The sequence below is a fragment of the Dipodomys ordii genome, unplaced genomic scaffold (genome assembly GCF_000151885.1).
Source record: "Dipodomys ordii isolate 6190 unplaced genomic scaffold, Dord_2.0 Scaffold17, whole genome shotgun sequence".
Classification (NCBI taxonomy): Eukaryota; Metazoa; Chordata; class Mammalia; order Rodentia; family Heteromyidae; genus Dipodomys; species Dipodomys ordii.
The window spans coordinates 439,707-452,921 of record NW_012267233.1 but is presented as its reverse complement, the minus strand read 5'-3'; the positions used below and the strand labels follow the sequence as shown (position 1 = coordinate 452,921).

At 35.6% G+C, this 13,215-nt stretch overlaps 1 protein-coding gene across 3 annotated transcripts in view; it reads right to left on the bottom strand.

The window, feature by feature from the left end:
* Window positions 1–13,215, bottom strand: part of Trps1 (trichorhinophalangeal syndrome I) — a 232,228-nt gene that overhangs the window by 171,520 nt on the left and 47,493 nt on the right. The window lies entirely within an intron of this gene.

Genomic DNA, 13,215 nt, shown 5'->3' with positions numbered 1-13,215 from the left:
GTCAAAACTGAACCCTTCATTTCTCAACAGCTATTCCTGGAGTGCTTCTTTCTATTAGACATTTTTTAGACCCAAGTTAACAGATAAAAGTAAGTAATAAAACAACTATAGCTAATCCAAAAGATTTAATAACATGTACTTTAAAAAAAAACTAAGAAAAGAATAGGGGTTTCTAGGGATATGCAAAAGCCAAAATAAGATACAACTATCTATAGCTCTTCTGCTCTTCTTTCTGTCCTCAACTTGAAATTACATACTAGGCCACTCTTGGTATGGCAAACATCTATAATCTCAGAGGTTGGAAGTCTTAGTTTCAATGATAACTTCAAGGCCAACTGTACTATATAACCTAACCATGTGACAGAGATAGACTGGATGGGGACAGGGTGTGAATTACATAGTTTGAGGACATTGGGAGCCTCTGGCTGACAGTTTATATAAACTGTCCCTCATTCTTAGTACATACACCAATGACAAGTCAATCAAGAGCTGTCCCTGACCAGTCAAAATTTATGGTTTTAAAACTATGACCAGGTGCCAGTGGTTCACATCTGTTAGCCTAGCTACTTAGGAGGCTGAGATCTAAAGATTATGGTTAAAAGCCAGCCTGGACAGTAAAGTCCACAAGTCTCTTATCTTTATCGCTAATTAATCACCAACAAGCCTTAAGTTAAGCTATGGCTGGAGCAGTTACAGCCTAATCTTGATCACAAAAGCTCAGAGACACCACCCAGGCATTGAGTTCAAATCCCAGAATCAGAAGAAAAAAAAGAAAGAACTTCATGAGTGAAACATTCAAAAAAAAAGTGAGGGTGGATAGTTTCCCTTCCAAATACCAATCGATATTTTTAATTTTTTTCAGCAACCAGTGTGTGTGTGTGTGTGTGTGTGTGTGTGTGTGTGGTGTATATAAGCAACTAGCATAATCTTATTCTGCCTTCTTCAACAGCTGCTCAAAAGTGGCATGTGTGATCACTGTTCATATCCAAATCACTCCATGAGAAAAGTCTCAGACATCTCAAAAGTGTTTAGAGGCTCTACTTAAAATGCAAATAATATTCTGTAGCACATTCAGATATGATTTTACCTCAACTCTATAGAATTAAGATAAAAGTCTCCACTGAGAGCCAGAACTCTGATCAAGTTGCTTAATCTCTCTGGCCAACAGCTTCCTCAACCAAAGAAACTTGTAAATTTATATCCACTATTATAATTTTTGGAAATCTTTATAAACACATAAACAACATGGCATTGACTACAGATTATGATGTCACTTTATAAAGGTCTTCAACATTTAACAAACAGAGATCATGGCACACCTCAGACCTGTTCTCTATCTCCAAACCAAGTACACAGATTTGGTTTCAATCTGTCAATAACAGCGTATCCTTAAACCAGTAAGGTAAGAATGGGGCACATTCCCTGGCAGCAACCTGATAATCAGTCAGTAGCTAATGAGATATCAAGTCAGGCCTTTCAGGATACTGCCTAGATCACTCTAATCAAGTACTTAAAGAGACTAAAGCAATTAAAATATGAAGTATAAGACATTATATTGCAAAAGTTGTACATATATTTCCCAATACAATGGAGGGAAAAAGAATCTTGATTTTCAAAAGCACAAGAGATTTAAATGTGTTATTTCTCTAGGTACTTTTTAGGAACTTAAACATGAATCAAAAGTGGTAAATTCACAAGTATCTCAATCTCTTTTGAAGTAGACAAAGAAAGAATATAAAATGTAGAGGTGAAAAAGGTTCTCATTTTAACTTCTATATTGCTCAGAGAGATTGAACTTTCCTAATAAAAATGTTATAAACTCCTGCTGGTACACAATTGAAATTGCTAAGAAATTATCATAGATCATAACTTTTCTTTGATTTTGTAATCTTTGAAATTCATGTGCCATGATCATACTATGCACATTGAACAAAGAGCACACATATTCTTAGGGAAATCCTAAACTTAGGATTCTGATATAAATTTAAACAACTAATAACTATCTTTTAAGGTTGTCATTCCTGATCTTAAAGAGTCAGAAAATCATGGGATAAAATTGAAGACCAAGAAATGATCCCACAGACCTATGGCCACTTAACATTGTTAATGGTGGCAAAAATCATCGGATGGAAGAAAGGCAGCCTCTTTAACAAGTAGTGCTGGCAGAATTGGCTATGCACATGTAGAAAATTAAAGTTTGATCTTTATATATCATCCTGCATCTGAATCAACTCCAAATGGATCAAAGAGCTCAAGGTATGAGCAGAGACCCTGAAAACATTATACTAGGGCTCCTTGGCACATGTCGAAACTTCCCAAATAAAAATCCAGAAATACAACAAATCAAAGAAAGGCTGGATAAATGTGATTGCATTAAACTGCAGAGCTTCTGCATGGCAAGGGGCATAGCTAGCAAGATAAATGGAAAGCCCATAGACTGGGAGAAGATCTTCATTTGCTACACAACAGAAAAGAGCCTTCTATCTAAAATATACATAAAGGGGCTAGGAAGGTGGCTCAGTGGTAGAGTGCTTGCCTTGCATGCCTGAGGCCCTGGGTTTGATTCCTCAGCACCACATAAGCAGAACAAGCTGGAAGTGGTGCTGTGGCTCAAGTGGTAGGGCACTCACTGTGAGCTGAAGAGCTGAGGGACAGCGCCCAGGCCAGGAGTTCAGGACCCACAACCGACAAAATAAACTAAAATAAAAATAAAAATATGTAGAGCTCAAAAAGTTAAGTCCCTAATAACAAATCCTCAAAGAAACAACTACCCCATTAATAAGTGGGCTAAATAATTAAAAAGAGACTTCTCTGGAAAGAAAATAAGAATAACCAAGAGACACATAAAGAAATGTAAATCAAAACAACAGTGAGATTTCACCTCACCCCAGTTAGAATGGCCATTTATCAAGGAAACAAATAAAACAGATGCTGGTAGGGATGTTTCCAAAAGGGAACACTATTATCCTGTTGGTGGGAATGTAAACTGGTTGAACCACTCTGGAAAACAGTATGGAGGTTCCTCAAAAGATTACATACACATAGAGTTCCCCTATGATCCAGGAATTCCACTCCTGGGCATTTACCCAATGATCACAAACAAGGTCACACTAAAGCTACCAGCACAACTATGTTCACTGCAGCATTATTTACCATAGCAAAATCATGGAACCAATCTACATGCCCCTAAATAGATGAATGGATCAAGAAAATGTAGTATGTATACACAATGAAATTCTATGCTTCCATCAGAAAGAATGACATTACCCTATTTGTAATGAAATAGAAAGACTTGAAAAAAAAACATAGTAAGTGAAGTAAGCCAGGCCCAAAGAAACATAGGCTCCATGGTTTCCCTCATTTGTAATAATTAGTATATGTGTAGGATAGTCCTAGCAGAGGATCACAATAGTGCAATAGCTATGTATATATTACCAAATAAGGCTATTCAAAATAATTCCAAGATATGGAAACAAGAGGTTTTCATTTTGCTTTTTTAGTGTACTGTGTTAAATTCTTTCCTTTTTCTTTTTCTTTTTTCCCCTTTGGTTTATCCGCTGCTGTCACTGTTTTTTACATACATACATATGTGTATCTGATTTGGGGAAGGGAAAGTGAATTACACAAAATAGAAAAGTACAAAGGGTGAACCAATGCAACAGTGATACAAGACACTGTTGGAAATGAAGTTTACAACTTGGCGGGGGGAGTTAATAAAGAGGGAAAGTGGAAGAAAAGAAAAGAGGGGGTAACAATGTACTCATTACCATATCTATGTAAGTGTAACCCCTCTGTACATCACCTTCACAGTAAAATTAAGTTAATTTTTTTAAAAAAAATCAGAAAATCCAGGTAGCAGTAACTACTAGTAGTAAAGAGACACAAAAGAAAAGTAAATTTGAGAAAAAATATCAGTAAGATATTTTGGTCTAAGAAAGACCGGTCTGGAAATGGAGTTGTGTTTTCTGAGCTGATATTCTATATATAAAGTTGTGCTTCTCTCCCTAGGGAAAACCTGCCAACTTCATTATTTCTTCTTGAACTAGGCTGAAGAATACCTTCATCGAACTAACAAGTTTTTTAAGTACAATAAAAGCAAGAAATAAAATTTGGACCATTTTTTAGTGGCTAACACAATAACAATGACAATGACAATTTTACAGATTACCTACTTCCTTCTTGGATAATGCCAGCAATTCATATGAACATTACATCCTATTTAACGCCACACAATCTTAGAACCACATATCATAAAATCCAATTAGAGAAAGTATAATTATTTTATGCTCTATTAATTTTGTCTTTTTAAAAAATGTGGGTTTTTTGTAGTTTGTGTGTGTGTGTGTCTATGTGTGTGAGCGTGTGCACACACACCTGTCCTAGAGCTTCAACTCAGGGTATTGTCCTTCAGCTTTTGTGCTCAAGGCTACCACTCTATTCTTTGAGCCACCTCACCATTTCTGGCTTTTTGAGTTAATAGGAGATAAGAGTCTCACAGATTTTCCTGCCCAGGCTGGCTTTGAATGGTGTTCTCAAATCTCAGTCTCCTGAGTAGCTAAGATTACATGGGTGCACCACTGACATCTGACCATTCGTTTTATTTTGTTTTGTTGGTTGGGGGGGTGTCATTTTATCCATAACAAATGTACACAATCAGAAAAACAAAACTGATAGGAACAATATAGATAAAATTTTTAAATAAAACACATTTACTATTAGAGACAATATACATGACTACTGTAAATTCTGTGTGAACCAGAACTTTTAAGTATTTATTTTTCCCACTTACTAGGTGAGTAAGTATTTAGTTTGTGCTTGTGAACATTAGCTACAAAAGTAGTCAACTAAAAACCTATTTCACTTTTAAGCTACTTAGACTTTAAGTTCAAACATTGTAGATAGACCTTTTAAGTTAGCTGGAGTTATCTTTGCTTCCATGAGAAGGCACATTAGTTACCTTCCAGTTTCCTCATCTCTATAAACAAAAGGAGCATTGTACAACTTGTTATTTTAAAGGAATAGTATGAAGATCAAGCAAGAACCCTAGGAGTTCTATGTGATAAAACCTTTTATAGTCTTCTGAGTCCAGTGGCAGAGCCTATGAGCCACAGGTAGCTGATGTACACCTAAAAGTGGAACACTACAAATGAACAAGTGATTTTTTAATGTTTAATGATTGTCACTACTTTCAATTAACTGAAATTTAAACAACTGCACATGGCTAAAGAATACCACTTCAGGTAGCAAACTTCAGTAATAACCACTTGGATGAGATTACTATTTTACAAAATGAATGAGCCAAGAAAATTTCTCTGGATAATGGAGTGAACAGATTAAGCAGAGTAGAAATGGCAAAGTCATTCAATGACACATACTTCGTATAACTAAACTTCTTGGGTATATAAGAAAAGGTTCAATTCTGCTGTCCCGAAGCAAATATACTATTTATATTCTCTCTGAAAATTGGGGAAACGCATAGGTCATTAATATTTAGAAAAAAGCAAGAGCTCAGTGCTTTATGGTCAAGGAATTGAATGAACTCTTTAAGGGAAATAGGAACACAGAAATTTCTTATCAACATCCTTATATTCCCAGGATGAAGAGTAGCAGAAATTCATGGCACCCTTGTCACTGACTTGACATGACGAATTTATACGCTCAAGAACATCCAAAATCTAGCTCTCAGAGCCAACTGATTTTAAGTTAAAGTCAAATGTGAAGAAATATTCAGCATAAATTAGGCATAAACAAACTAAGTGGCTTTTTTCACTGACTGAGGACTGTAACTGTATTTTCTATTTTAACCCTAGTTTTTGAAACTATTTCTTCCACATACTATTTTCCACAGTTCTCACTGATAATTCATTTACATGTGTTTTTAACAGAAATGTGTCACTGTCAAGTGAAAAATATGAAGGGATCAATTTCCTTCAAGTTCTTCAGCCTCACAGTATGTCTTTCCCTCTAATAATATAGAACAAAATCTGATGAAAAAAATTCTAAAATAATATGTCAGTGAGAAGAAATTTTAAAGCTTCAGAGCTCTTTAAAATGACACTTTAGCAATGCACTTATTCTCAATGTGGCAAAAAAGGAGCTGTTTGAACTAAACACAAACCTTTCTTCAGATGTGGTTCATTTTCAAGTACTATAATTGATAGCAACAGAGACAATTATGGGGGTACTAATTTAAGAGGACTTGAGGTTATGGGCTGATAGTCAAAAAAGTAAAACCTTACAAGTAAAAGGCTGGGATGTTAAAGAAAAATCACTGAGAAAAAAATACAAAACTTTTAAATAACTCTAAAAAATCTGTATGGGCTGGTCTTGGCTAAAAATAACTATACTCAGAATTCATCTACTAATATGCACAGAGACTGTTTCTGTATGTGTAATTCTTCACAAATGCATTCCAGAGCATGCAGAGTGCTTCAGTAATATACTTCTGATGGGAAATTAATGTCTAAACATTTCAATAACAAATCTAATTATCTGGCAATTATCTCACTCTCAGGCCATGCATGCTTATTCCGGCAGCCTGTTCCCACTGGTGTCCTACCAACGTGAGCACCTTTTTCATATGGATTTAAAAGAGACCACCAGTGTGGGAAGGAGTGTCAAAACTTAGAGCAGGCCAGATGCTAGTGGCTCATCCCCATAACCCTAGCTACTCAAAAGGCAGAGAGCCAAAGGATCACAGCTTGAAGTGAGCCTGAGCAAAACAAGTCTGCAATGCTCCATCTTCAAAACAACCAGCAAAAAGCTGGTCTGGAATAATGTCTCAAGTAGCACAGCACCAGACAACCAAGTAAGTGAAGCAAGATCAAGGCCCTGAATTTGTTAATGTAGTATAGTAGATATATGTTTTCAGAAAACTTTACATATTCTTCAGTGTTTGCATTTATTTATTTATTTATTTTGGTCAATCATGGGGCTTGAACTCTGGGCCTGGGTGCTGTCCCTGCGCTCTTTCAGCTCAAGGCAAGTGCTCTACCGCTTGAGCCACAGCGCCACTTCCAGTTTTCTAGTGGTTTGTTTATTGGAGATAAGAGTCTCATGGACTTTTCTGCCCCAGCTGGCTTTGAACCGCTATCCTCAGATTTCAGCCTCCTGAGTATCTAGGATTACAGGCCTGGGCCACTGGCACCCAGCTTAGTGTGTGCATCTTTATAATTACCTTGTGCATTAATCCATAGTTTATCAAGAACTGGTTTTCTCATTTTACTCAATATAACTCCGAAGAACTAGTTCCCCTGTGATTATCTGGTATGTGAAATGACAGCATATCAATGTATCTTTAAGGTCCATTTCAATAATTTGGAAAGCAGTTATGCTTGCCACCACTATACCATCAATACATTCTATTTCAGCCATTTGAAAGCCAATGTTGTATGGGAAAAAAATACAAGAGAGAAATGCAGAAGAAAGGGAAGAGCAGAATATCCTGAAGAGCACACATATCCAACTTGTCACCCCCATTGCTTCAAAATAGAGATAAACAAGAATTGCAAACAGATGCTAAAGAGGATCCTAATGGGGGAAGATAGTTTAATAACTAAAACCATAAAACATCCTTCCGCCATGGAAGAGTTCTTCATGATGTATCTATTGCCTGAAAAACATGGGGGATGCAAAGAGACATTTACCTAGACATTACAGAACTCCAACATGCCTACAGTCCAGCACAAAGCACTCACAAGAAAACAGATGAAAGAAACAGCAGAATGTGGATTTCTGCTGAGTGAGGCAAAAGGTTCCATGATGACAAGAAGAGCACCTAAGGCTGACAAGTCAGCAAGCCCTAAAAAAGTTAACACCCTCGCTGTAGACAGATGTGTTGACATCTAAAGAAGGATCTATCTCCATGGCAGTGATCTTTAGGGAAAGATGGCTCAGGCGGTGCAAACCAGATTAAAAGCAGAAATGAGAGTGAAATGATACAAGATGCTTACCAGATCTTTCAGTACCATCTTTTATGAACTGGCAACTGTCCTGTAGTAACATAATATGTGCTGCTCCTGTTTGTACTATTGTCTCTCTAGTGAGAGGGTATCTGGAAGAGCAGTCTCTAACTGGAGAGCACATATCTAATGATACAATTAGTAGGTAATTGTTTTTAAATATACCTATCCTTTCTATAAAATATTGAAAGTATTTTAAAATATAACAATATTTTCTTAATTATCAATATGTAAAAATTTAACTAAAAAAATGAAAGTAGAAAGAGAGGATATAAGGGCAGAAGAATGGAAGAAGAGATAGAGGAAAGGAAGGAGAGCAAAGGAGAAGAAAAAAATAACCACCAAGAGAAAAAGAAATTTTTTTTAAAAAGAAGAGGAGGACGAGGAGCAGGAGGAGGACATGGAAAAGGAGAAAGAAAGGGAAGAGTGATAAGGGAAAGGAAGCAAAAAGAAGTGAGTACAAAGAAAAAGAAAACAACATAAATACTAAGGATACCACAATGTATGAAGGTGATCATGGCTCAACTGTTGGCAGAGAGATGATCTCAGAAGAAATTCCAGGCTAACCCAATATATCCACCCTGACTCTACAATGGGGATATGGAAGAAAATGATGAAAGAAATTGTTTTGAGAACTTCACTCTTTTGTAGGTTGATTTTGAGGTGGCCTCCCATTGGTTGGAAAAATAGGTCTTAGAATAAACCCTTATTTATAATTTCTGAGTATATTACTTGACACATGAAAGAATTCATTAGTTCTTTCATTTTACATCTCCAGGTCATCAAAATATGAAAGGAGAAATGCTATACAGGTAAACTATTTGCATTACAAAGTTCCTCAGCATACCCTCTACATTTGTCTCACTTTCCGAATCCGGTGAAATCACACAGCTCCAAGCATAAATGGGTGTAGTGCATACTCAAATTAGACACTCCAAAGGCATTTCGATTTGTTCTCTGCCTCCACAACCATCCTTGCTGTTAATGTAGGCAGAGAATAAAACCTTAATTACACAGCCTTGGAGAACATAAATGAGAGCTGGGTGCATCTCCTAAACATTTAATCTTTCTAGAAAAACCAACCTAAATTATGCCTAGTAACTAGAAGAGGAGAAGATAAGTCACAGAACACACTTAATTATCTCATCAATAATTTCAATTATAAGCCTAATAAAGAGGCAATAAAGTAGCATCATAATACATGGATTAGGAAATCATACTACATAGATTAGGAAATCAAAAACCCAAAGAAACCACAAGTGCCCCCTCCATTCAATGTGCTTTAGCTACGTCTTCTATCCCTTCCATGAGATTGTTTTTCATCGCTTTTCTACTTGCAATAAATTTGGTCTCATACTTGAGACAGCAGTACATCACAGTGATTATGAAGAGACTGTCTTCCCTAGTTTACATCCTATCTTCCTGGTAATGCAACTCTGTGATCTTGAGCAGGTTACTTTAATCCCTCTATGCCTGTTTCCTCTTTCTTTTTTTAATGGACATAATGGTAGTGTCTACTTCAAGGGATTTTTATGGAGATGACTTGATTAACATGCATAAAGAACTCAGAGGCACATAGACACTTAAGGAACTTTTAATAAAGGGTTTCCATTATTAGATATAAATCTAAAATCAGGGCATGGGGAAAGATGTGTAATCTGTTTTATGCAAACTAAAAAATGAAAGAGGTAAGTATCAAATTTAAAAGTGATACTGAAAATATGAATTTTGCATTTGATTTTCAGTTAAAGCTGAACAAGAGTTGAATATTCTATCACACATTTCAAAGTTTGGACAATTCTAAGACAAAGAGTTCAAGAAGTCTGTGCTCTGATGATTCTCAGAAATAAAGAGTCTGAAGGAAATCAGAAAATGACACGAAACTGTTCTCTCTCTCCCCTCTCTCTCAGTAGACTTCTCTCTCAGATTGGTGCATTAGTTGTGTATCTGTGTTTCTAACAGCTGCGAGAATGCTGTAATTACAATAACCCAACAAATAAAAAGCCAGGAATAATCTGCTGACTTGATATGGTTAGGAGAGCTGACCATTTGAGAGATAAAACTTTTATTAAGAGCTGAATAAGGCTAAACTTGATTGGACATACTGATAACTATGATTTTCTCTTCTAAACATAGTGTCTGGGGAAAAAACACTGATCTTCTTGAAAATGGTACATATCCTTTCAATAATAACAAATAAACCAAAAATCAAAGAGGGATTGGCATTTATAGTACTAACTCTCCTGTTAACAAATCCAAATGGAGATTGAACTGTCATTATAGGCAAAGGATTTAGTGAAAATGACCAACCTATTCTATTCAAAAAGGTACCCTTATCCACTTCAGGCATCTTCACTGAAGAACATAACCTGGTAAATGCCAGAACTTTGCTTTGTTTTATGGCCTTGGGTGAGCATATGTTTTATTTTGCACATTTTATTGCTTGTTAAAGAGACACAGTCCTGAAAACAAGTATGGGTTCACATGCCAACCATTTCTCTATAGACACTCTGAATTGATTAAAGTCTCATTCACCAATCTTTCCCAAATGCAATTGTCCTTAGCTCAGAAAAACAAAGAAACAGAACCTGCTAAGATATACAACTTCCCTCCTACTCCAGATCAAAGGAAACTTCAAGGCAAAAAAATAAATATTTGAAAGGAAAATTCAAGACAAGTCAAAATAAACCACAATGCGATTAATGTTCCCTGAATATTTTTTTCTTTCTTCAGACCAGAGATAATCCCCTATTCAACTCATGTGCTGGTGAATGTTAAGGTTTTATAATGCTTATAGAGTTAAATATGTTGAAAAATACAAACACAAAGGTTGACTTCCTATCTCTGAAATCTGCTCTTCCTGTTTCTACCTTGACATATTTTGCAGCTCTGGTAAAAAAAATTACAAAACAGAAATATAACATTTCTAGTTCAAACAGAAGATAGTCCCTCACAAGATCATAGAGCAATTTTTCTATTAACCAGATAAATTTATTAAGGACCCAAAAGGAATGTAACAACTGGAATCCAGTAGCTACTTCTTTAAGTCTTGAATAATGCAGAATAATAGGGAAGGTTTAGTAATATAGAAAGGCAACATATACATCATGAACATTTATAAACCTGGGATAGTGTAAACACTTTCCCGTGGGAAGCACAACTTGACAGGACTCCTAATTTTATAACCTGATCTAAGGGCTAAAAGCTCCCCCATAAAGATGATGCAAACGCCCTAATGCACAGCACATTAAGCCCTAATGAAACAGCAAAGTCCGCGTTGTTAATGCAGGCTTCCATTCAGCAATGGTTTAAATATAAGCATAATAAAGCAGATTAAAAAGAAAGAGGCTGTAATTACTTTTTTAAGAACTCAATCTCTTGTCCTATTATTGGTCTACATGTGAGCCTCAAAGACTGAATACAGATAGTAAAAGCTGCATGAAGGCATTACCAATCATGTCATATACATTACTTTTTAAATGTAAGCATAACAATTGATGAAACATGATGGGAACATGGAAACTTGAGGAAATAACATCCTGGTCAAATCAGTTCATTTTGAGCGATCCATTATATCTTTCCTGTTTGTCTTGTACAAAAATAAAAGGATACCTTTTTTTTTTTGAATTTCAGGGCAGGGTATGTTTTTAGGTGATTAGAAGAGAAGCTCATGAACTCCTTTAGACTAAGAAAAGCCAGTTGTGGTTTTATGCTGGCTAAGTAAGGTGGCTTCCATTAAACTGTAATTCTGCAACTATACAATTTACATAGAAGTGAATTATCAGTAAATTTTATATGTTATCTAAAGTTTAGTTCTCCAAACATTATAATTCTAAGTTTTTAAACTCATATCTGACATATTCACAACCTAGACTTTGCTTACATTATTTTTTTCCCAAGAGTGTATCTCACATTCGTACTCGAGTTGGTTCAAATTATTTAAAACCAAGTATGTCAAACAAAAATATAGATCAAAGCCACAGAGTTTTTAAATCCTTTGCTTAGGATTTATATTCCTTTTTTTTCTTGGCCTAAAATGTCATAAATCTATCATTAACCACCAACTGTTCTGAATGTTTTATAAAAGCAAGTTTAATTGGAAAAGATTAATGCATTGCTCATCTATTCCTTCAACTGACTTAAATAATAAATTCATACAAATCACTCCTAAAGTTGAATGATAGTAATAATGATGTTTACCAACATATATTAAGCAGAATGCATACGAGCCATTAAGCTGCTATGTATATGTATTTTTTTCTGACAAAATGCATCCTCCATTAAAGAAATCCTACAGTCAGCATTTTACCTCACATAGCTTTTAGTCTCTCTACAGTTCAAGTGCCAAAGAAAGAACCTGCCAGATAGAATTTCACCAGTGCAAACACATGCAAGTAAAAAGGAGAAATTCAGACTTGCTTTTATGATTCAGTTTATGCATAAAGAAAGTCTGACTGCTATTCCTTTCAGCATGAAAATTCTCATGACTTACTTATCTGTAGACAGGTTTCTGCATCAATATCTCCTACATATGCAACATGTTCAAAATTAGCATTTGGCCTATCAGTAAACTTAAGGCTCTCTTTTATAAATTAAAGTTCACTTTCTTTAGAATTGTTTCAACTCCCAATCACTTCTTTGAAAGAAGTGATTTTCTACAGATTGATTTTTTTCCACTTTGCAGCAATATTAGTTCTCTTTGAAAAAGAAGATAGATCTTAACAATAATATCTTCCTGAATGTTATTCTCTATCACTTTGGGTCTTCTTTACTGCCTGTGCTATGAGGATTTAGTAGACAGCACAATCTAAGATCAGCTGTTTTATTTCCAGTTCTATGAGTTCAAACTTAGATAGCTCACACATCTGTTTTATTTCTCAAAACACTGCCCAGGAAAAGTGTTCCACCCAAACATAAACTTTACTATAAATAACTAAGAACCTAACAAATAACTGTTTGGGGGAAATGGAAGTGTGTTTAAAAATCTGAGTTCTTCCAAACTATAGGCCTCAGTAATCTTCGTTTTAGAGCCTTCCTGACAGCAAGATCAGCTTCCTTAGAAGTCATCCCCAGAGAGAACGAACTGAAACTCCTGCCGGAAATCCAGGTATTAACATCATATTACTTGCTAATTATAAAACACCATTTCACATACTGACATTATTCACTTCCAACCCTTTTATCTAAAACACGTATTTGCTTTCCAATCATAGTTTGACAGCAGAGTGCATCTGACATAAGACAGTGAAATGAT